Source organism: Ranitomeya imitator, chromosome 1 (genome assembly GCF_032444005.1).
Source record: "Ranitomeya imitator isolate aRanImi1 chromosome 1, aRanImi1.pri, whole genome shotgun sequence".
NCBI lineage: Eukaryota > Metazoa > Chordata > Amphibia > Anura > Dendrobatidae > Ranitomeya > Ranitomeya imitator.
Genome location: NC_091282.1, coordinates 1,044,177,140 through 1,044,200,126, shown reverse-complemented (window position 1 = coordinate 1,044,200,126; position 22,987 = coordinate 1,044,177,140).

Sequence of the window (22,987 nt, the reverse complement as noted above, 5' to 3'; positions counted from 1 at the left end):
TTGGTTATCTTCTCGTCATATTCCTATGAAGGTTTCCTCTCCTAAATTTAAACCTTGTTTTATTGGTCCTTATAGGATTTCTGAGGTTCTCAATCCTGTGTCTTTTCGTTTGACCCTCCCAGACTCCTTTTCCATACATAATGTATTCCATAGGTCGTTGTTGCGGAGATACGTGGCACCTATGGTTCCATCTGTTGAGCCTCCTGCCCCGGTTTTGGTGGAGGGGGAATTGGAGTATATTGTGGAGAAGATTTTGGATTCTCGTGTTTCTAGACGGAAACTCCAGTATCTGGTTAAATGGAAGGGTTATGCTCAGGAAGATAATTCCTAGGTTTTTGCCTCTGATGTTCATGCTTCCGATCTTGTTCGTGCCTTTCATGCGGCTCATCCTGGTCGGCCTGGGGGCTCTGGTGAGGGTTCGGTGACCCCTCCTCAAGGGGGGGGTACTGTTGTGAATTCTGTGGCTGAATTCACTCCTGTGGTCACAAGTGGTACTGCAGCTTCTGAGCTTCCTCCCTCAGGTGTTCTGGTGAGCTCGTTAACTGCTTCATTACTTAACTCCGCCTGATGCTGCTATCCTTGCTCCTTGTCAATGTTTCAGTGTTGGATCTGAGCTTCTCCTGATTGTTCCTGTGACCTGCTGCTCTGTATAGCCAAGTGCTTTTTGCTTTTTTGTTGCTTTTTTTCTGTCCAGCTTGTCTTTTGTTTTGCTGGAAGCTCTGAGACGCAAAGGGTGTACCGCCGTGCCGTTAGTTCGGCACGGTGGTTTTTTTTTGCCCCCTTTGCGTGGTTTTGCTTTAGGGTTTTTTGTAGACGGCAAAGTTCACTTTACTGTCCTCGCTCTGTCCTAGAATATCGGGCCCCACTTTGCTGAATCTATTTCATCCCTACGTTTTGTCTTTTCATCTTACTCACAGTCATTATATGTGGGGGGCTGCCTTTTCCTTTGGGGAATTTCTCTGGGGCAAGTCAGGCCTATTTTTCTATCTTCAGGCTAGCTAGTTTCTTAGGCTGTGCCGAGTTGCCTAGGTAGTTGTTAGGCGCAATCCACAGCCGCTTTTAGTTGTGTTTAGGATAGGATCAGGTGTGCAGTCTACAGAGTTTCCACGTCTCAGAGCTCGTTCTTGTATTTTTGGGTATTTGTCAGATCACTGTGTGCGCTCTGATCGCTAAGCACACTGTGTTTCTGGATTGCCTTCATAACACCTGTCATTAGCAAACATAACAGGACTCCCTCTGGTGGCTGTGAGTGGAGCTGCTGCTTCTGAGGTTCCTTCCACAGGTGACGTGATTTATCCTTTGGTTGGCTGCTCTATTTAACTCCACTCAGATCGTTACTCCATGCCAGCTGTCAATGTTCCTGCATTTGTTCAGTTCGCTCTTGGATCTTTCTGGTGACCTGTCTACTCCAGCAGAAGCTAAGTTCCTGCCAGTTATTATTTGTTCATTGTTCCTTGTCCAGCTGGATATCATGATTTTGCCTTACTAGCTGGAAGCTCTGGGATGCAGAGTGGCATCTCCGCACCGTTAGTCGGTGCGGTGGTCTTTTTGCACACTCTGCGTGGTCTTTTGTAGTTTTTTGTGCTGACCGCAAAGATACCTTTCCTATCCTCTGTCTGTTTAGTAAGTCTGGCCTCCCTTTGCTGAAACCTGTTTCATTTCTGCGTTTGTGACTTTCATCTTTACTCACAGTCAATATATGTGGGGGGCTGCCTTTTCCTTTGGGGAATTTCTCTGAGGCAAGGTAGGCTTTATTTTCTATCTCTAAGGCTAGCTAGCTCTTAGGCTGTGTAGAGGCGTCTAGGGAGAGTCAGGAACGCTCCACGGCTATTTCTAGTTGTTGTGATAGGATTAGGGGTTGCGGAGCCAAGAGCGGAGACCCTGGAGGCGGAGCCAAGAGCGGAGACGCTGGAGGTAACGCCAAGAGCGGAGACGCTGGAGGCGGAGCCAAGAGCAGAGACGGAGCCAAGTGCAGAAACACAGGAGGCGGAGCCAGATAGTACCGCAAAGAGCGGGGCCAGATGGAACCGCAAAGAGCGGAGCCACAGAGCAAAGCCAGAGAGTGCGAAGCAAGGTCTGAGTGCAGAGCCGCAAGAGTGCGGAGTGAAAGCAGACAGAAAACACAAGGAAAGAAAGCAGGGAAGAAAGCCACAGACAAGGAGACCGAGAAAAGACAAAGTACAGACAAGGCAATAGAACAAGACACAGGGACAAAGACACAGGGACCAGGATATTCTGCCTCCTGGAGGCGGACTACAAGATCAAGGCAATAGCACAGAGAAAAGCTCAGAGGGAGTAACTCAGAGCAAGGCCAGGCAAACTCAGCAGCTAAAAACTAACTGAGCTAACACATTGCACAGGCCCAGACCACAGGGTGGAGCTGCACTATATACAGGAGGCCTCTTGGTAATTGGTCAGGAACTGATTGGACAGGTGCACCTGATTCCTATAAGAACCAGAGAGTTCAGGCGCCGGCCCCCTATACACATAGCCATGATGCATGCAGAGAGTAGAGACACAGAACATGGAGCTGGGATTAAAGAGAAAGCACATCATGGCCTGGAGCAGTGGGTAAGATTGTGTGAGAGATGTGAGGCCATGCTGTGATGCCAGCAGAGTTGTTACACCTGTCTACTCCAGCAGAAGCTAAGTTCCTGCCAGTTATTATTTGTTCATTGTTCCTTGTCCAGCTGGATATCATGATTTTGCCTTACTAGCTGGAAGCTCTGGGATGCAGAGTGGCATCACCGCACCGTTAGCACGGTGTGGTGGTCTTTTTGCACACTCTGCGTGGTCTTTTGTAGTTTTTTGTGCTGACCGCAAAGATACCTTTCCTGTCCTCTGTCTGTTTAGTAAGTCTGGCCTCCCTTTGCTGAAACCTGTTTCATTTCTGCGTTTGTGACTTTCACCTTTACTCACAGTCAATATATGTGGGGGGCTGCCTTTTCCTTTGGGGAATTTCTCTGAGGCAAGGTAGGCTTTATTTTCTATCTCTAGGGCTAGCTCTTAGGCTGTGTAGAGGCGTCTAGGGAGAGTCAGGAACGCTCCACGGCTATTTCTAGTTGTTGTGATAGGATTAGGGGTTGCGGTCAGCAGAGCTCCCACATCCCAGAGCTTGTCCTGTGTCAGTTTAACTATCAGGTCGTGCCGGGTGCTCCTAACCACCAGGTCCATAACAGTACAGCTGGCCCTAAGTATTAATGCATCTCAATAGAGGGATAAGAGAAGTTCTGAGACCATTTTTTTTTCTTTGCACTGTGTTTTGTCTTTCTTTTCCCCTAAACCTTTGGGTGGTTCAGGACACAGGTGTAGATATGGACATTCAAGGTCTGTCCTCTTGTGTGGATCATCTCACTGCAAGGGTACAAAACATTCAAGATTTTGTGGTTCAGAATCCGATGTTAGAGCCTAGAATTCCTATTCCTGATTTATTTTCTGGGGATAGATCTAGGTTCTTGAATTTCAAAAATAATTGTAAACTGTTTCTAGCTTTGAAACCCCGCTCCTCTGGTGACCCCGTTCAACAAGTAAAAATCATTATTTCTTTGTTGCGTGGTGACCCTCAAGACTGTGCATTTTCCCTTGCGCCAGGAGATCCTGCATTGCGTGATGTTGATGCATTTTTTCTGGCGCTTGGTTTATGATGAACCTAATTCAGTGGATCAGGCAGAGAAAATCTTGCTGGCTTTGAGTCAGGGTCAGGATGAAGCGGAGGTGTACTGTCAGAAGTTTAGAAAGTGGTCTGTGCTTACTCAGTGGAATGAGTGTGCCCTGGCGGCAATTTTCAGAAAGGGTCTTTCTGAAGCCCTTAAGGATGTCATGGTGGGATTTCCCACGCCTGCTGGTCTGAATGAGTCTATGTCCTTGGCCATTCAGATCGAACGGCGCTTGCGTGAGCGCAAAGCTGTGCACCATTTGGCGGTATTCTCTGAGCATAGGCCTGAGCCTATACAGTGTGATAGGACTTTGACCAGAGCTGAACGGCAAGAACACAGACGTCGGAATGGGCTGTGTTTTTACTGTGGTGAATCCACTCATGCTATCTCCGACTGTCCTAAGCGCACTAAGCGGTTCGCTAGGTCTGCCACCATTGGTACGGTACAGTCTAAATTTCTTTTGTCCGTTACTCTGATTTGCTCTCTGTCATCCTATTCTGTTATGGCATTTGTGGATTCAGGCGCTGCCCTGAATTTGATGGACTTGGAGTTTGCCAGGCGCTGTGGTTTTTTCTTGGAGCCCTTACAGTATCCTATTCCATTGAGAGGAATTGATGCTACGCCTTTGGCCAAGAATAAGCCTCAGTACTGGACTCAATTGACCATGTGCATGGCTCCTGCACATCAGGAGGATATTCGCTTTTTGGTGTTGCATAATCTGCATGATGTGGTCGTTTTGGGGTTGCCATGGCTACAGGTCCATAATCCAGTGCTGGATTGGAGATCTATGTCTGTGTCCGGCTGGGGTTGTCAGGGGGTACATGGTGATGTTCCATTGTTGTCAATTTCGCCTTCCACTCCTTCTGAGGTCCCTGAGTTTTTATCAGATTACCGGGATGTATTTGAAGAGCCCAAATCCGGTGCCCTACCTCCTCATAGGGATTGCGATTGTGCTATTAATTTGATTCCTGGTAGTAAGTTTCCTAAGAGCCGACTGTTTAATTTATCTGTGCCAGAGCACGCCGCTATGCGGAGTTATATAAAGGAATCCTTGGAGAAGGGTCATATTCGCCCGTCGTCATCACCATTGGGAGCAGGGTTCTTTTTTGTGGCCAAGAAGGATGGCTCTTTGAGACCTTGTGTTGATTACCGCCTTCTCAATAAAATCACAGTCAAATTTCAGTATCCTTTGCCGCTGCTGTCTGATTTGTTTGCTCGGATTAAGGGGGCTAGTTGGTTCACCAAGATAGATCTTCGAGGGGCGTATAATCTTGTGCGAATTAAACAGGGCGATGAATGGAAAACAGCATTTAATACGCCCGAGGGCCATTTTGAGTACCTGGTTATGCCATTCGGGCTTTCTAATGCTCCATCTGTGTTTCAGTCCTTTATGCATGACATCTTCCGAGTGTACCTGGATAGGTTCATGATTGTATATTTGGATGACATTTTGGTCTTTTCGGATGATTGGGAGTCTCATGTGAAGCAGGTCAGAATGGTGTTCCAGGTCCTTCGTGCGAATTCCTTGTTTGTGAACGGGTCAAAGTGTCTCTTTGGAGTTCAGAAGGTTTCATTTTTGGGTTTCATTTTTTCCCCTTCTACTATCGAGATGGACCCTGTTAAAGTTCAGGCCATTTATGATTGGACTCAGCCGACATCTGTGAAGAGCCTGCAGAAGTTCCTGGGCTTTGCTAATTTTTACCGTCGCTTCATCGCTAATTTTTCTAGTATTGCTAAACCGTTGACTGATTTGACCAAGAAAGGTGCTGATGTGGTCAATTGGTCTTCTGCGGCTGTAGAGGCTTTTCAGGAGTTGAAGCGTCGTTTTTCTTCTGCCCCTGTGTTGTGCCAGCCAGATGTTTCGCTCCCGTTTCAGGTCGAGGTTGATGCTTCTGAGATTGGAGCAGGGGCTGTTTTGTCGCAAAGAAGTTCTGATGGCTCGGTGATGAAACCATGTGCCTTCTTTTCTAGAAAATTCTCGCCTGCTGAGCGCAATTATGATGTTGGCAATCGAGAGTTGTTGGCCATGAAGTGGGCATTCGAGGAGTGGCGGCATTGGCTTGAATGAGCTAAACATCGCATGGTGGTCTTGACGGATTACAAGAATTTGACTTATCTCGAGTCTGCCAAACGGTTGAATCCTAGACAGGCTCGATGGTCGCTCTTTTTCTCCCGTTTTGATTTTGTGGTTTCATACCTTCCGGGATCTAAGAATGTGAAGGCTGATGCCCTGTCAAGGAGTTTTGTGCCTGACTCTCCGGGTGTTCCGGAGCCGGCGGGTATTCTTAAAGAAGGGATAATTTTGTCTGCCATCTCCCCTGATTTGCGGCGCATGCTGCAGAAATTTCAGGCTGATAGACCTGACCGTTGTCCAATGGAGAAACTGTTTGTCCCTGATAGATAGACTAGTAGAGTTATCTATGAGGTTCATTGTTCGGTGTTGGCTGGTCATCCTGGAATCTTTGGTACCAGAGATTTGGTGGCTAGATCCTTTTGGTGGCCTTCTTTGTCACGGGATGTGCGTTCTTTTGTGCAGTCCTGTGGGACTTGTGCTCGGGCTAAGCCCTGCTGTTCTCGTGCCAGTGGGTTGCTTTTGCCCTTGCCGGTCCCGAAGAGGCCCTGGACGCATATTTCCATGGATTTTATTTCTGATCTCCCTGTTTCTCAAAGGATGTCGGTCATTTGGGTGGTTTGTGATCGCTTCTCTAAGATGGTCCATTTGGTACCCTTGTCTAAATTGCCTTCCTCCTCTGATTTGGTGCCATTGTTTTTCCAGCATGTGGTTCGTCTGCATGGCATTCCGGAGAACATCGTCTCGGACAGAGGTTCCCAGTTTGTTTCGAGGTTTTGGCGGTCCTTTTGTGCTAAGATGGGCATTGATTTGTCTTTTTCTTCGGCTTTCCATCCTCAGACTAATGGCCAAACTGAACGAACTAATCAGACTTTGGAAACATATCTGAGATGCTTTGTTTCTGCTGATCAGGATGATTGGGTGTCCTTCTTGCCTTTGGCTGAGTTCGCCCTTAATAATCGGGCCAGCTCGGCTACTTTGGTTTCTCCTTTTTTCTGTAATTCTGGTTTCCATCCCCGTTTCTCTTCAGGGCAGGTTGAGCCTTCGGACTGTCCTGGTGTGGATACTGTGGTGGACAGGTTGCAGCAGATTTGGACTCATGTGGTGGACAATTTGACATTGTCCCAGGAGAAGGCTCAACGTTTCGCTAACCGCCGGCGCTGTGTTGGTCCCCGACTTCGTGTTGGGGATTTGGTTTGGTTGTCATCTCGTCATGTTCCTATGAAGGTTTCCTCTCCTAAGTTTAAGCCTCGTTTCATTGGGCCATATAAGATTTCTGAAGTTCTTAATCCTGTGTCATTTCGTTTGGACCTTCCAGCTTCTTTTGCCATCCATAATGTATTCCATAGGTCGTTGTTGTGGAGATACGTGGCGCCTATGGTTCCCTCCGTTGATCCTCCTGCCCCGGTGTTGGTCGAGGGGGAGTTGGAGTATGTGGTGGAGAAGATTTTGGATTCTCGTGTTTCGAGACGGAAACTCCAGTACCTGGTCAAGTGGAAGGGTTATGGTCAGGAAGATAATTCCTGGGTTTTTGCCTCTGATGTTCATGCTGCCGATCTAGTTCGTGCCTTTCATTTGGCTCATCCTGATCGGCCTGGGGGTTCTGGTGAGGGTTCGGTGACCCCTCCTCAAGGGGGGGGTACTGTTGTGAATTCTGTTGTCGAACTCCCTCCTGTGGTCGTGAATGGTACTTCGGCGAGTTCTGTCCATGGACTCCCTCTGTTGGCTGTGAGTGGAGCTGCTGCTTCTGAGGTTCCTTCCACAGGTGACGTGATTTATCCTTTGGTTGGCTGCTCTATTTAACTCCACTCAGATCGTTACTCCATGCCAGCTGTCAATGTTCCTGCATTTGTTCAGTTCGCTCTTGGATCTTTCTGGTGACCTGTTGTCACGCTCACGCCCTGACTGGTGGGCGTGAGCTCGGGGGGTTTGTGGCCCCACTGTGCCACAAACCAGACTACCCTGGAAGGGGCGTGACTATGACAGCTGCCTGGGTTTTCACTGGAGCCTCTGATGGTGAGGACAGGCTTGAGCAGCAGGCAGCTGCCAGGTGCTACTCCAGGGTGGTGTCCGGCTGTGGCTGCTGATCCCACTTGGGAGACAGGAACACCTGGATTGGTGCGGGCATTAGGCAGGACTGGCAGAAGAGCACGGCTGGAACACAGACGAGTAGGCTGGCACGGCTGAGACAGGGCTGGCAGAGACACGGCAGAGAACTCAGGGCTGGCAGAGACACGGCAGGAAACAGGACTGGCTAGGACAGCAGGAACACAGGACTGGAAGGCAGGGCAGGAACGGCAGGACTGGCAGGAACACAGGATACACAGGACGGGTTGATGTGGTGTATGAATCAGGCTGCACTCTGATGACACCCGAGTGCAGTCCTATTGTGCGTGTGATGAAGGAACAGGTAGGGACCTGTACACACAGAAGATGCAGGTACGGAAACAAGCCAGAAGGAAAGGAGAATGAAGGAACAGGTAGGGACCTTTTCACACAGGAGGACCAAGTAACAAGTAGAAGGTGGAACTAAGAGAAGAGAAGGAGAAGGCAGAGCCAAGGACGGAGCTGCAAGAGGCGGAGCCAAGGGCGGAGACGCTGGAGGCGGAGCCAAGAGCGGAGACGCTGGAGGCGGAGCCAAGAGCGGAGATGCTGGAGGCGGAGCCAATAGCGGAGACGCTGGAGGCGTAGCCAAGAGCAGAGACGCTGGAGGCGGAGCCAAGAGCGGAGACGCTGGAGGCGGAGCCAAGAGCGGAGATGCTGGAGGCGGAGCCAAGAGCGGAGATGCTGGAGGCAGAGCCAAGAGCAGAGATGCTGGAGGCGGAGCCAAGAGCGGAGACGCTGGAGGCGGAGCCAAGAGCGGAGACCCTGGAGGCGGAGCCAAGAGCGGAGACGCTGGAGGTAACGCCAAGAGCGGAGACGCTGGAGGCGGAGCCAAGAGCAGAGACGGAGCCAAGTGCAGAAACACAGGAGGCGGAGCCAGATAGTACCGCAAAGAGCGGGGCCAGATGGAACCGCAAAGAGCGGAGCCACAGAGCAAAGCCAGAGAGTGCGAAGCAAGGTCTGAGTGCAGAGCCGCAAGAGTGCGGAGTGAAAGCAGACAGAAAACACAAGGAAAGAAAGCAGGGAAGAAAGCCACAGACAAGGAGACCGAGAAAAGACAAAGTACAGACAAGGCAATAGAACAAGACACAGGGACAAAGACACAGGGACCAGGATATTCTGCCTCCTGGAGGCGGACTACAAGATCAAGGCAATAGCACAGAGAAAAGCTCAGAGGGAGTAACTCAGAGCAAGGCCAGGCAAACTCAGCAGCTAAAAACTAACTGAGCTAACACATTGCACAGGCCCAGACCACAGGGTGGAGCTGCACTATATACAGGAGGCCTCTTGGTAATTGGTCAGGAACTGATTGGACAGGTGCACCTGATTCCTATAAGAACCAGAGAGTTCAGGCGCCGGCCCCCTATACACATAGCCATGATGCATGCAGAGAGTAGAGACACAGAACATGGAGCTGGCATTAAAGAGAAAGCACATCATGGCCTGGAGCAGTGGGTAAGATTGTGTGAGAGATGTGAGGCCATGCTGTGATGCCAGCAGAGTTGTTACACCTGTCTACTCCAGCAGAAGCTAAGTTCCTGCCAGTTATTATTTGTTCATTGTTCCTTGTCCAGCTGGATATCATGATTTTGCCTTACTAGCTGGAAGCTCTGGGATGCAGAGTGGCATCACCGCACCGTTAGCACGGTGTGGTGGTCTTTTTGCACACTCTGCGTGGTCTTTTGTAGTTTTTTGTGCTGACCGCAAAGATACCTTTCCTGTCCTCTGTCTGTTTAGTAAGTCTGGCCTCCCTTTGCTGAAACCTGTTTCATTTCTGCGTTTGTGACTTTCATCTTTACTCACAGTCAATATATGTGGGGGGCTGCCTTTTCCTTTGGGGAATTTCTCTGAGGCAAGGTAGGCTTTATTTTCTATCTCTAGGGCTAGCTCTTAGGCTGTGTAGAGGCGTCTAGGGAGAGTCAGGAACGCTCCACGGCTATTTCTAGTTGTTGTGATAGGATTAGGGGTTGCGGTCAGCAGAGCTCCCACATCCCAGAGCTTGTCCTGTGTCAGTTTAACTATCAGGTCGTGCCGGGTGCTCCTAACCACCAGGTCCATAACAGGGGGGTCCCTGTCAGGCGTGGGAACCTGGCAGGTGCCTAGCGAACAGAGCAGAATGTAACGGAGCCGCGCCTGCACCTCCTGCGGCGGTATCCTAAGAAAGAGACAAAAAATGAAGGATATTGTGGAACAGTGTAAATGAGATCTAGCAAAAAGGAGAACCAGTAGGAATCGTGCCGTGAGACCGAGGCAACATCCTACTGAGGCGCGTAGCCGGAGGCCGGAACACCTCGGGAGTAACTGACTTCAGGCCTTACTTCAAACTCCGCAGGACAGTTAATTATAGGTTGGCTGTCTACCTTAAATTTCCTAAGAAGACATGGGGGGCAACATTGGGAGAGGGGCGTCTCTAGGGTCCCGGAAGACCTCCAAACCTTCCCGTCATACGGGTGTGTCCTAGCCAAAACATACTGGGGGACGAGAAACTAGCAACATCTGGAACTAAAGAGAGAGAGAGCTGTAAAGAACGAACGAAACGAGAACAGCAGTTGTGAGGACTATTCCGAATGCAGGGTAGGACTACAACACACAGGCGCTAGTGGTGGGCGACGATTTCCATCTGCGAGGGAAACTCTGGAAGTGCCCATCAGACCGGCCGGTCTCCGATAGCCCTGTTAAACGTGCTCTGGATTGAGGATCCTGAAGTCTACAGTAAAGAGGTAAAGAGACTGCAACCTTGTGTCCTCGTTATTGCCTGCACCCTACACCATTACCATCTACCTTACTGGGAAGCCTGTTGTGAATTCTGCTCTTGGGTTCCCTCCAGTGGTGGTAGGTGGGAATGCAGTTGTCTCTGAGTCACAGTCCTGGCCAGGTGTATCTGCTAATTGCTATTCTGACTGGGATATTTAAGTGTGCAGGATTCATTAGCCCTTGTCAGTTGTCTATGTTTCTTTGGAAGTATTGGATCTCTGCCTGGCCTCACCTGCTTAGCTGCCAGTTCAGCAAAGATAAGTGTCTGTTTCTTTTTCTGAAGCACACTTGCTGTGTGCTTATTTTCAGTGCTGATCTTATGTTTATATTTGCTCCAGCTTAGACTGTGTCAGTTGTTTTTCTCAGTCTGGTTGGATTCTCTGGAGTTGCAGTTATACTCTCCACATCTTTAGTTAGGTAGTGGAGTTTTGTATTTTCTGCTGTGGATATTTTTGTAGTATTTTTATGCTGACCGCTTAGTATCCTGTCCTGTCCTTTTCTATTTAGCTAGAAGTGGCCTCCTTTGCTCAGCCTGTTTTCTGCCTGCGTGTGTCTTTTCCTCTCAAACTCACAGTCATTATTTGTGGGGGACTGCCTTTCCTTTGGGGGTCTACTCTGAGGCAAGATAGTTTTCCTATTTCCATCTTTAGGGGTATTTAGTTCTCCGGCTGTGTCGAGGTGTCTAGGTTTTGTTAGGCACACCCCACGGCTACTTCTAGTTGCGGTGCTAAGATCAGGGTTTGCGGTCCGTATAGTTACCACCTACTCCAGAGAAAGTTTTCATGCTGCTCCAAGGCCGCCTGATCATAACAGAAGCCCTGGGGACATACTTCACCTGTGGGAAGGTATACCATCCAGCTGCCATTCCATTACCCCAGCGGACCCCACAGCAGCGTCGGTCATCCTGTCCGAACACCACAGGTGGCGTCACGAACCCCTGACAGACTGTACCACCTTTATTGGACGCCCCTTAGCAGGGTCGCGGACCGGGTCTAGCCACCGTGACAGCCTCGGAACCGAACCAGAGAGGCCCGGTACCGAAAACGCGTGGCCCTGTGTCTGGGGGTGATCAACTCATGTACCCTGATGTCCTGCCTAGGTCCTGATGTCCCGCCTATCTGTGCCTCGGTGATCCGTTGGTGCCTTGGGGTCCACTGGGTGGTACCCTTTTGAGGTGTGGAATCGGGAGCCTGACATCGTCATGTTTTGTTTATGCACTGTGTGACTTTGCTTTAGTAAACTTTACTTTCTCTATACCTGAAGTATCGGTGTTATCATGTCCTACGTGTCTCTTTCCTTGTCCACATGCTCAGCTGCCACAGAACCCCGGTCGCTGCCTTTCCCTAGTTCGGGTAGGCCCGGGTCCCCCTCTGCGGTTTAAAGGGTCTGTATTTCGTCCCCGGGGGCCTTCTGAGGTTGGTCGGCTTGGGGGCGTCTATGGGCTGGGCCGCATCTGCGGCTGCAGCTGACCGTGACAGATCCGTCATGAGAAAATGGCAGCATACTGCAAGTCTATCCGACATTCAGATCAGGTGCACCCATTCAAGTCTATGGGTTCATGTGAAACATTGGACTGCACTCGGAAGTCATCCCTGTGCAGTCCAATGTCGTGGCACAGACACAATGGAAAGATAGAGCAATTAAGTTCTCTGTCTTCTCCGCACCTGTGATACTATTCTTTCATGAGATAGAATGGGATCACCCTCAGATGACACTCTGATCAAACTCTGACAGAGTGTGAGCCGAGTGTTATTAACATAATCTGCTCGATTCTCTTGCATGAGACAGTCAACGGCAGTTTGACCCTGAACTTAGGATGCATACTCATCTGTGTGAAAAAATGGATGAGTGCAATCCGATAAAAAAATGGATTGCATTCTGACTAATATTATTCTATGAGTCACTGCTCATGTGAGATTTCTTTCTCAGCTCGGACTAAGAAAAGAATACTGCGATTGTCCTTGTATATCGGCCAAGACTCGCCAATGCAAGTCAATTGGATCAAGAAAAAAAAAAGTCGAATAGCACACGAACAATGCATGTGACGTCCAATTTTTACTCCCCCGTCTCCTAGAAAACCGACATTTCATCAGTCAAATACAGTATATTCACTGTGTGACCCGTCAGAGTAAAATAGATATATATATACATATATATATAGAATATATAGATAGAAAGATGTCAGTGATATATACTTAGTGCAGTGTGCGTGTAGTATAATGTTCATGTATTTAGCTAATAATTTAATAACTTAAAGCAAAAAATGTAGTCCCCCAACATTTCAATAAGCAGCTGAGGAAAAGCCGACAACTGAGGCAGATGATTATGGCCTGGGAAGTGGGTAATAAATATGGATCCTTCTAGTTATTAATATCAGCTCACAGCTGTATACTGTATACTTCACTGGGTATTAAAATGGAGGACCCCTCCTAAAAAATGAAGTGTGGTACCCCTATAATTAATAACCAGCAAAGGCTAGGCAGACAGCTGCGAACTGATAGGCTAGGAAGGGGCCATGAATATTCGCCCCCTCCCAGGCTAAAGACATCAGCTCTCATTCGGCCCAGGTATGGCGCATCAATAAGATGCGCCAATTTTGATGCTTAGCTTCCACTTTCCCACTTGTGGCAAGTGGGGTAATAGTATTAGGGTTGATGTTAACTTTGTTTTGGCAACTCACATCAAGCGATTCTACATGATGCTCCCATTACTAGCCCCATCGTAAAATTGTAAAAAAAAACAACAACACACACCTAGAATAAACTTCTTTATTTGAAAATATTTTTACCCATTTAATATTGAAAGTTAAAAATAAAAAAACAAACTTAGGTTCACCTGCCCACCAAGAAGATAATACACGATGCCCATGTCCCCTGTAAAAGATAAAAAATAATAAAGTACTATATTCCTCACATGTCCGACAAGAAGATAATCTATTGGTCCCTTGATGAGTCTAGCTCTGCTAAATCTAGATGACATGTTGAACGTTGGCATGATGCGAGCGTTCAGCCTGCTATCTAGCAGAGGATGAAGCGTGTTCAGGTGTAGTGCTCGTGGAAGAGGTATATGAAAGACAAAAGAGTCCTGACACTAAAGTGTAAAGTGAAAAGTAGCTGTTTCAATGCAATCGAGGCAAATCCATAGATGTTTGAGCCCAGGCCAATAATGATTATTGATTAAAAGCCTGGGATGGGCTAAAATCAGGTACGGACTGGGGCTGAAATTCAGCCCTGGCATTTGAAATCACGCAGGCTCATGCTGTCTCCGTCCCCAAGCATTAGATGGGATACATTACTAATATTACCCTGGATAAAGGAAAGGAAAGCAAGATTTATTGCAAGACTAATATTTCTAACTAGATGGTGGCCCGATTCTAACGCATCGGGTATTCTAGAATATGTATGTATGTATGTATATAGCAGGCACATACTATATAGCACAGGCCATGTAGTATATAGGAGCCATGCAGTATATAGCAGACATATATTACATGGCCTGTGCTATATACTATGTGGCTGCTATATACATACATACATATTGTAGAATACCCGATGCTTTAATACAGGCCACGCAGTATATAACACAGCCCAAACAGTATATCACAGCCCACGCAGTATATAGCAGCCACGCAGTATATAACACAGACGACGTAGTATATAACACAGGCCATGCAGTATATAACAGTGGCCACGTAATATATAGCACAGGCTACGCAGTACATAACACTGCCCACATAGTATCTAACACTGGCCACATAGTATATAGCACAGCCACGTAGTATTAGCAGCCACGCAGTATATAACGCAGCCCACACGGTATATAGCACTGCCCACATAGTATATAACACTGGCCACGTAGTATATAGCATCCACGCTGTATATAACGCAGCCCACACGCTATATAACACTGCCCACGCAGTATATAGCAGTGTGGGCACCATATCTGTGTTAAAAAAGATAATTAAAATAAAAAATAGGTATATACTCGCCCGCCGGGATCCAGCGAAGCTGTCCCTATGCGCGCGGCTGCCGCCATCTTCCGTTCCCAGGATGCATTGCGAAATTACCCAGATGACTTAGCGGTCTCGCGAGACCGCTAAGTCTTCTGGGTAATTTCGCAAAGCATCTTTGGGAACGGAAGCTGGCGGCAGCCACGAGCGCATCGTCGGACTACAGAAGGTGAGCATAGCAGGTTTTTTGTTTTTTTTTAAATTATTTTTAACATTAGATCTTTTTACTATTGATTAGATTAGGCAGCATCAATAGTAAAAACTTGGTCACACAGGGTTAATAGCAGCGGTTACGGAGTGCGGTACCTGCGGCCCGTTACCTCTGGCATTAACCCTGTGTGAGCTGTGAGTGGAGGGGAGTATGCGGGCGCCGGGCACTGACTGCAGGGGAGTAGAGAGGAACTAATCGGACCATGCCCGTCGCTGATTGGTCGCGGCAGCCGTGACAGGCAGGTGGCGAGACCAATCAGCGACGCGGGATTTCCGTGACGGAAGTTGCCGACAGACAGAAAGACAGACAGACGGAAGTACCCCTTAGACAATTATATATATAGATGTTACCGGTGGCCTGCTGGGGTAAATGACGGAGTCAGCAACTTTGTGCTCCGTCACAACTCTTAACAGTATGGGTGTCTTGAGAACACCGATTCTGTTAACAACGTTGCAGACAAGGCAGCCCACAATCAGACAGGCCCTTCTGGCATTTGCCAGTATTGCCAGATGGCCAGTCCAGCCCTGGCCCTATTGATCATCTGTGGGGCATCCACAAAGGGAAGGTGGAGGAGAACAAGGTCTCCAACATCAACCAGCTCTGAGATATCGTGATGGAGGAGTGGAATGGGATTCCAGTGGGAATCTGTGAAGTTCTAGTGAACGCCATGCCCAGGAGAGTTAAGGCAGTGCTTGAAAATAATGGTGGCCACACAAAATATTGACACAGCAAATTTACCTGTTATACAAGCTGTACACTGACTGCTTTACATTATAACAGAGTGTCATATCTTTAATGTTGTCCTATGAAAAGATATAATAATATATTTTATAAAATGTGAGGGGTGTACTCATTTTTGTAATGTACTGTTTATCTAAAATTCAAATTGGGACAAACTTAGCTTTTTCATTACTTTAGGACCATTTATAGGTTCTAATACAGTATATACAGGGGCGGAGCAGTTAGAACAAATCCATGCGGCTCCATTTTTCAGTAGCATTTCAATTAATGTGGAGGAAAAAATGGTTTTCCTAACATAAATCTAACTGCAAAATGCTATTATTCTCTGCTGTCAGTTGTTTTGCTCCTGTTGGATAGGGGAAAGACTTCGAACTTGCCGTTCATTGTGATCAGCAAGTGCAATATGGAACCTCATGTTTTCCTTTAACTCATAGGTGATATGGACTAAAACAAAGGTTCATTTAAATAGGTGTCATGAATTATAACCCAATTAATTTATTGAAGTTGTAAACTTGATACATAAAACGGCAGTGTCAGTTGTGATGATATCACAAGGCGCATGACGTCAGAGTACTTGACATCATAGACCTCACATAACATCACAATTGCTGTAGAATGTGCAAAATTCTGTTCCTGAGCCATCTTGTGTCACAGTTTGAAGAGGACGAGTCCAGGTAGGTCGCTCTTCACTGAACGCTGAGGATCGGTCACATCGGAGAGGGATGCACAGCCCAGCAGGGCTGGGAAACGATCTGCAGTGTGCACTGTATGGACGGCGTCCTCATCATCACCACGATTTCTCCAGATGATTATTAGCTGCATTATTTTCTTCCTGACCTTCCCCAGGCTGTTCTGAGACTGGTGGAGTAACTATCAGAGGACCTGTAAGTATTAAGTGAGAAGACTTTTTGAGGTCCAGCATAGAAGGTAGGTGTGCGTGTATGTGCGTGTGTGTGCGTGTGTGTGTGTGTGCGTGTGTACACGTCCCCTGATATGCATCATTAAAGCGTGCTGTGTGTTTGTCCCTGGCACTTAAAGGTTGTGTGTCTGTGACCCCAGCAATAAAGGTGTGGCTGTGTGACAGTTTGTCTGTCCCTACACTAATTGGGTGTGTGTTTGTGTCTCCAAGAAGGCAGCATTGAAGGGGTGCATGCCACGTGTTTATGTGTGTGTGTTGAGGTCAGTGTGTGTGTGTTGAGGTGAGTATACATGTATATGTTTGTATGTGTGTGTGCTGAGGTGTACTTGTCCCCTGAAATGCAGCAGTAAAGGGCTGTGTGTGTGTGGCCCCTACACTGAAGGGGTGTGTGTGACCCCAGCAATAAAAAAGGGATGTGTGTGTGTGTGACCCCAGAAATAAAGGGGTGGCTGTGTGATGGTTTGTGTGTCCCTGCACTAATGGGGTGTGTGTTTGTGTGTCCAGCACTGCAGCACTGAAGGGGTGTGTGCACTTGTGTTTATGTGTTGAGGTGAGTGTGTGTTTATGTATGTATGCTGTGTGTGTCTCTGTGTATGTTGTGTAGGTATGTGTGCTGTGTGTGTATCTGTGTATATTGTGTGTGTATGTATGTATGTATGTATGTGTGTTGTGTGTGTGTCTGTGTATCTTGTGTGCTGTGTGTGTCTCTGTGTATATTGTGTGTGTATGTGTGTGTATGTATCTGTCTTGTGTGTGTCTCTGTGTATCTTATGTGTGTATGTATGGGTGCTGTGTGTGTCTCTGCATGTTGTGTGTGTATGTATATGTGTTGTGTATGTATGTGTGTTGTGTGTCTGTATGCACAGTATGTTTGTTGCGTGTTTCTGTGTATGTTGTGTGTATGTATGTGTGTTGTGTGTGTCTCTGTGTATGTTGTGTGTATGTATGTTGTGTGTTTTGTGTGTGTTGAGGTGAGTATACATGTATATGTTTGTATGTGTGTAGTGAGGTGTACATGTCCCCTGAAATGCAGCAGTAAAGGGCTGTGTGTGTGGCCCCTGCATTGAAGGGGTGTGTGCATGTGTGTTTGTGTGACCCCAGCAATAAAAAAAGGGATGTGTGTGTGTGTGACCCCAGAAATAAAGGGGTGGCTGTGTGATGGTTTGTGTGTCCCTGCACTAATGGGGGGTGTGTTTGTGTGTCCAGCACTGCAGCACTGAAGGGGTGTGTGCACTTGTGTTTGTGTTGAGGTGAGTGTGTGTTTATGTATGTATGCTGTGTGTGTCTCTGTGTATGCTGTGTGTGTACGTATGTGTGCTCTGTGTGTCTCTGTGTATGTTGTGTGTATGTATGTGTGTTGGGTGTGTCACTTGTGTGCTGTGTGTGTGTCTCTGTGTATGTTATGTGTGTATGTATCTGTCTTGTGTGTGTCTCTGTTTTTCTTAGGTGTGTATGTATGGGTGCTGTGTGTGTCTATGTGCATGTTGTGGGTGTATGTGTCTTGTGTGTCTCTGTGTATGTTGTGTGTTTACGTATGTGTGTTGTGTGTGTATGTGTGATGTGTGTCTCAGTGTATGTTGTGTGTCTCTGTGTGCTGTGTGTCTGTATGTTGTGTATGTATGTATGTATTTTGTGTGTTTTGTGTGTCTATGTGTATGTATGTGTATTGTGTGTGTGTGTTGAGATGAGTATAGATGTATATGTTTGTATGTGTGTGCTGAGGTGTACATGTCCCCTGAAATGCAGCAGTAAAGGGCTGTGTGTGTGGCCCCTGCACTGAAGGGGTGTGTGTATGTGTGTCTGTGTGACCCCAGCAATAAAAAAGGGATGTGTGTGTGACCCCAGAATTAAAAGGGTGGCTGTGTGATGGTTTGTGTGTCCCTGCACTAATGGGGTGTGTGTTTGTGTGCCCAGCACTGCAGCACTGAAGGGGTGTGTGCCCTTGTGTTTATGTGTTGGGTTGAGTGTGTGTATGTATGTATGTTGCGTGTGTCTCTGTGTATGTTGTGTGTGTATGTATATGTGTTGTATGTGTCTCTGTGCATGTTATGTGTGTATGTATGTTGTGTGTTTTATGTGTGTTGAGGTGAGTATACATGTATATGTTTGTATGTGTGTGCTGAGGTGTACATGTCCCCTGAAATGCAGCAGTAAAGGGCTGTGTGTGTGGCCCCTGCACTGAAGGGGTGTGTGTATGTGTGTTTGTGTGACCCCAGCAATAAAAAAGGGATGTATGTGTGTGACCCCAGAAATAATGGGGTGGCTGTGTGATGGTTTGTGTGTCCCTGCACTAATGGGGTGTGTGTTTGTGTGTCCAGCACTGCAGCACTGAAGGGGTGTGTGCACTTGTGTTTATGTGTTCAGGCGAGTGTGTGTTTATGTATGTATGCTGTGTGTCTCTGTGTATGTTGTGTGTGTATGTGTGTGTGTTGTGTCTCTATGTTGTGTGTGCATGTGTGTTGTGTGTGTCTGTATGTTGTGTGTGTATGTGTGTTGTGTGTCTCAATGTATGTTGTGTGTATGTATGTTGTTGTTTTGTGTGTCTGTGTATGTTATGTGTGTATGTATGTGTGTTGTGTGTGTGTCTGTGTATGTTGTGTGTCTCTGTGTATGTTGTGTGTGTATGTATGTGTGTTGTGTGTGTCTCTGTGTATGTATGTGTGCTGTGTGTGTCTCTGTGTATCTTATGTGTGTATGTATGTGTGTTGTGTGTGTCTCTGTGTATCTTGTGTGTATGTTGTGTGTATGTATGTGTGCTGTGTGTGTGTCTCTGTGTATTTTATGTGTGTATGTATCTGTCTTGTGTGTGTCTCTGTGTATCTTATGGGGTGGCTGTGTGATGGTTTGTGTGTCCCTGCACTAATGGGGTATGTATTTGTGTGCCCAGCACTGCAGCACCGAAGGGGTGTGTGCACTTATGTTTATGTGTTGAGATGAATGTGTGTATGTATGTATGTTGCGTGTGTCTCTGTGTATGTTGTGTGTGTGTATCTGTCTTGTGTGTGTCTCTGTGTATCTTATGTGTGTATGTATGGGTGCTGCGTGTGTCTCTGTGTGTGTATGTGTGTTGTGTGTCTCTGTGTTTGTTGTGTGCTTATGTATGTGTGTGTTGTGTGTGTATGTTGTGTGTGTATGTGTGATATGTGTATCCCAGTATATGTTGTGTTTGTATGTGTGCTCTCTGTGTATGTTGTGTATGTATGTATTTTGTGTGTTTTGTGTGTCTATGTGTATGTATGTGTATTTTGTGTGTGTTGAGATGAGTATAGATGTATATGTTTGTATGTGTGTGCTGAGGTGTACATGTCCCCCGAAATGCAGCAGTAAAGGGCTGTGTGTGTGGCCCCTGCACTAAAGGGGTGTGTGTTTGTGTGACCCCAGCAATAAAAAAGGGATGTGTATGTGTGACCCCAGAAATAAAGGGGTGGCTGTGTAATGGTTTGTGTGTTCCTGCACTAATGGGGTGTGTATTTGTGTGTCCAGCACTGCAGCACTGAAGGGGTGTGTGCACTTGTGTTTACGGGTTGAGGTGAGTGTGTGTTTATGTATGTATGTTGTATGTACGTTGTGTGTGTTGTGTGTGTCTCTGTATAAGTTATGTGTGTTGTGTGCGTCTGTGTATGTATGTATGTGTGTTGTGTGTGTTTCTGAAATGCAGGTTGTGTGTATGTATGTGTGCGTCTCTGTGTATGTTGAGTGTGTATGTATGTGTGTTGTGTGTGTCTGTGTATGCTGTGTGTATGTATGTGTGTTGTGTGTGTCTCTGTGTGTGTTGTGTGTGTCTCTGTGTATGTTGTATGTGTATGTATGTGTGTTGTGTCTCTATGTTGTGTGTGCATGTGTGGTGTGTGTATGTATGTTGTGTGTGTATGTGTGTTGTGTGTCTCAATGTATGTTGTGTGTATGTATGTTGTTGTTTTGTGTGTCTGTGTATGTTATGTGTGTATGTATGTGTGTTGTGTGTGTCTCTGTGTATGTTGTGTGTGTCTGTGTATGTTGTGTGTGTATGTATGTTGTATGTTTTGTATGTCTATTGTGTGTATGTATGTGTGTTGTGTGTGAGGTGAGTGTGCATGTGTGTGAGTTTGTGTGTATATGTGCGTGAGTGTTCATGTATGTATTAAAGGTAACCTGTCACTTCATTTCAGGCCCCTAATCTCCCAGCACCTTGGTGGTAATGTCATTCCCAGTTCCCTTAACCCCTTAGCGACCGCCGATACGCCTATTAACGGCGGCCGCTAAGGGTACTTAAACCACAGCGCCGTTAATTAACGGCGCTGTGGAAAAAGTGAATAGTGCCCCCAGAGTTGGATTTTCTCCGGGGTCTCGGCTGCCGGGGGTAGCCGAGACCCCAGAGAACATGATTCGGGGTTTTTTTTTACCCACCCCGCATTTGCGATCGCCGGTAATTAACCGTTTACCGGCGATCGCAAAAAAAAACAAAAAACGAGATCTCTTTTTAATTTCTCTGTCCTCCCATGTGATCGCACACCGGAGGACAGAGAAAAGGGGTCCCAGATAGCCCCCCGATACTCACCTATCTCCCCCGGTGCTCCCCGTGGCTCCCGGTGGGTGCCGCCATCTTCAAAATGGCAGGCGCATGCGCAGTGCGCCCGCCGGCCGGCACCTGGGGAATCTTTGGGGTCTCGGCTGCCGGGGGTAGCCGAGACCCCAAAGAACATGATCGGGGTCGGTTTTACCGACCCCTGTTTTGCGATCGCCGGTAATTAACTGTTTACTGGCGACCGCAAAAAAAAAAAAAAAGTAAAGTGTAATTCTCTGTCCTCTGATGTGATCGCACATCAGAGGACAGAGAAATAGGGGGATTCGGGGACCCTAGCATACTCACCTAGGTCCCTGGGTCCTCCTGCTGCTCCTCCTGGCTGCCGGGGAAAAGAAAATGGCGGGCGCATGCGCAGTGCGCCCACCATCTGTCTCCATCTGCTGGCCGGCAGGAGAACAGCAGTTGGGGCTAAAATTAGGGTTAGGGGTAGGGTTAGGGGTAGGGTTAGGGCTAGGGGTAGGGTTAGGGGTAGGGTTAGGGCTAGGGGTAGGGTTAGGGGTAGGGTTAGGGTTATGGCTAGGGTTAGGGCTAGGGTTAGGGGTAGGGTTAGGGGTAGGGTTAGGGCTAGGGTTAGGGCTAGGGGTAGGGTTAGGGGTAGGGTTAGGGCTAGGGGTAGGGTTAGGGGTAGAGTTAGGGCTAGGGTTAGGGCTAGGGCTAAATTTAGGATTAGGGTTGGGGCTAAATTTAGGGTTAGGGTTCTTTCACACTTACGTCGGTAGGGGGCCGTCGCAATGTGTCGGCCCGACATACCGACGCACGTTGTGAAAATTGTGCACAACGTGGGCAGCGGATGTAGTTTTTCAACGCATCCGCTGCCCAATCTATGTCCTGGGGAGGAGGGGGCGGAGTTACGGCCACACATGCGCGGTCAGAAATGGCGGATGCGACGTACAAAAAAACATTTCATTGGACTTTTTTTGTGCCGACGGTACGCCAAAACACAACTGATCCAGTGCACGACGGACGCGACGTGTGGCCATCTGTCACGATCCGTCGGCAATACAAGTCTATGGGCAAAAAACGCATCCTGCGGGCACATTTGCAGGATCCGTTTCTTGTCCAAAACTACGGATTGCGACGGATGCCAAACAACGCAAGTGTGAAAGTAGCCTTAGGGCTAGGGTTAGGGTTGGGGCTAAAGTTAGGGCTAGGGTTGGGGCTAAAGTTAGAGTTAGAGTTGGGATTAGGGTTAGGGTTTGGATTAGGGTTGGTATTAGGGTTAGGGTTGGCATTAGGGTTACGCTTGGGATTAGGGTTAGGTTTGGGATTAGGGTTAAGGTTAGGGTTGTGATTAGGGGTGTATTGGGATTAGGGTTAGGTTTGAGGTTAGGGTTGAGATTAGGATTAGGGGTGTGTTGGATTTAGGGTTTTGATTAGGGTTATGGTTAGGGTTGACATTAGGGTTGTTTTGGGGTAAGGGTTGTGATTATGGTTAGGGTTAGTGATTAGGATTATGGATCAGGTTGGGATTAGGGTTAGGGGTGTGTTGGAGTTGGGTTGGAGCTAGAATTGGGGGGTTTCCACTGTTTAGGTACATCAGGGGGTCTCCAAACACGACAGCCAATTTTGCGCTCAAAAAGTCAAATGGTGCTCCCTCCCTTCTGAGCTCTGCCGTGCGCCCAAACAGTGGGTTACCCCCACATATGGGGCATCAGCGTATTCAGGATAAATTGGACAACAACTTCTGGGGTCCAATTTCTCTTGTTACCCTTGTGAAAATAAAAACTTGGGGGCTACAAAATCTTTTTTGTGGAATTTTTTTTTTTTTTTGTGACTCTGCATTATAAACTTCTGTGAAGCACTTGAGCATTCAAAGTTCTCACCACACATCTAGATAAGTTCCTTTAGGGGTATAGTTTCCAAAATGGGGTCACTTGTGGAGGCTTTCTACTGGCTAGGCTCATCAGGGGCTCTGCAAACGCAACATAATGCTCGCAGACCATTCTATCAAAGTCTGCA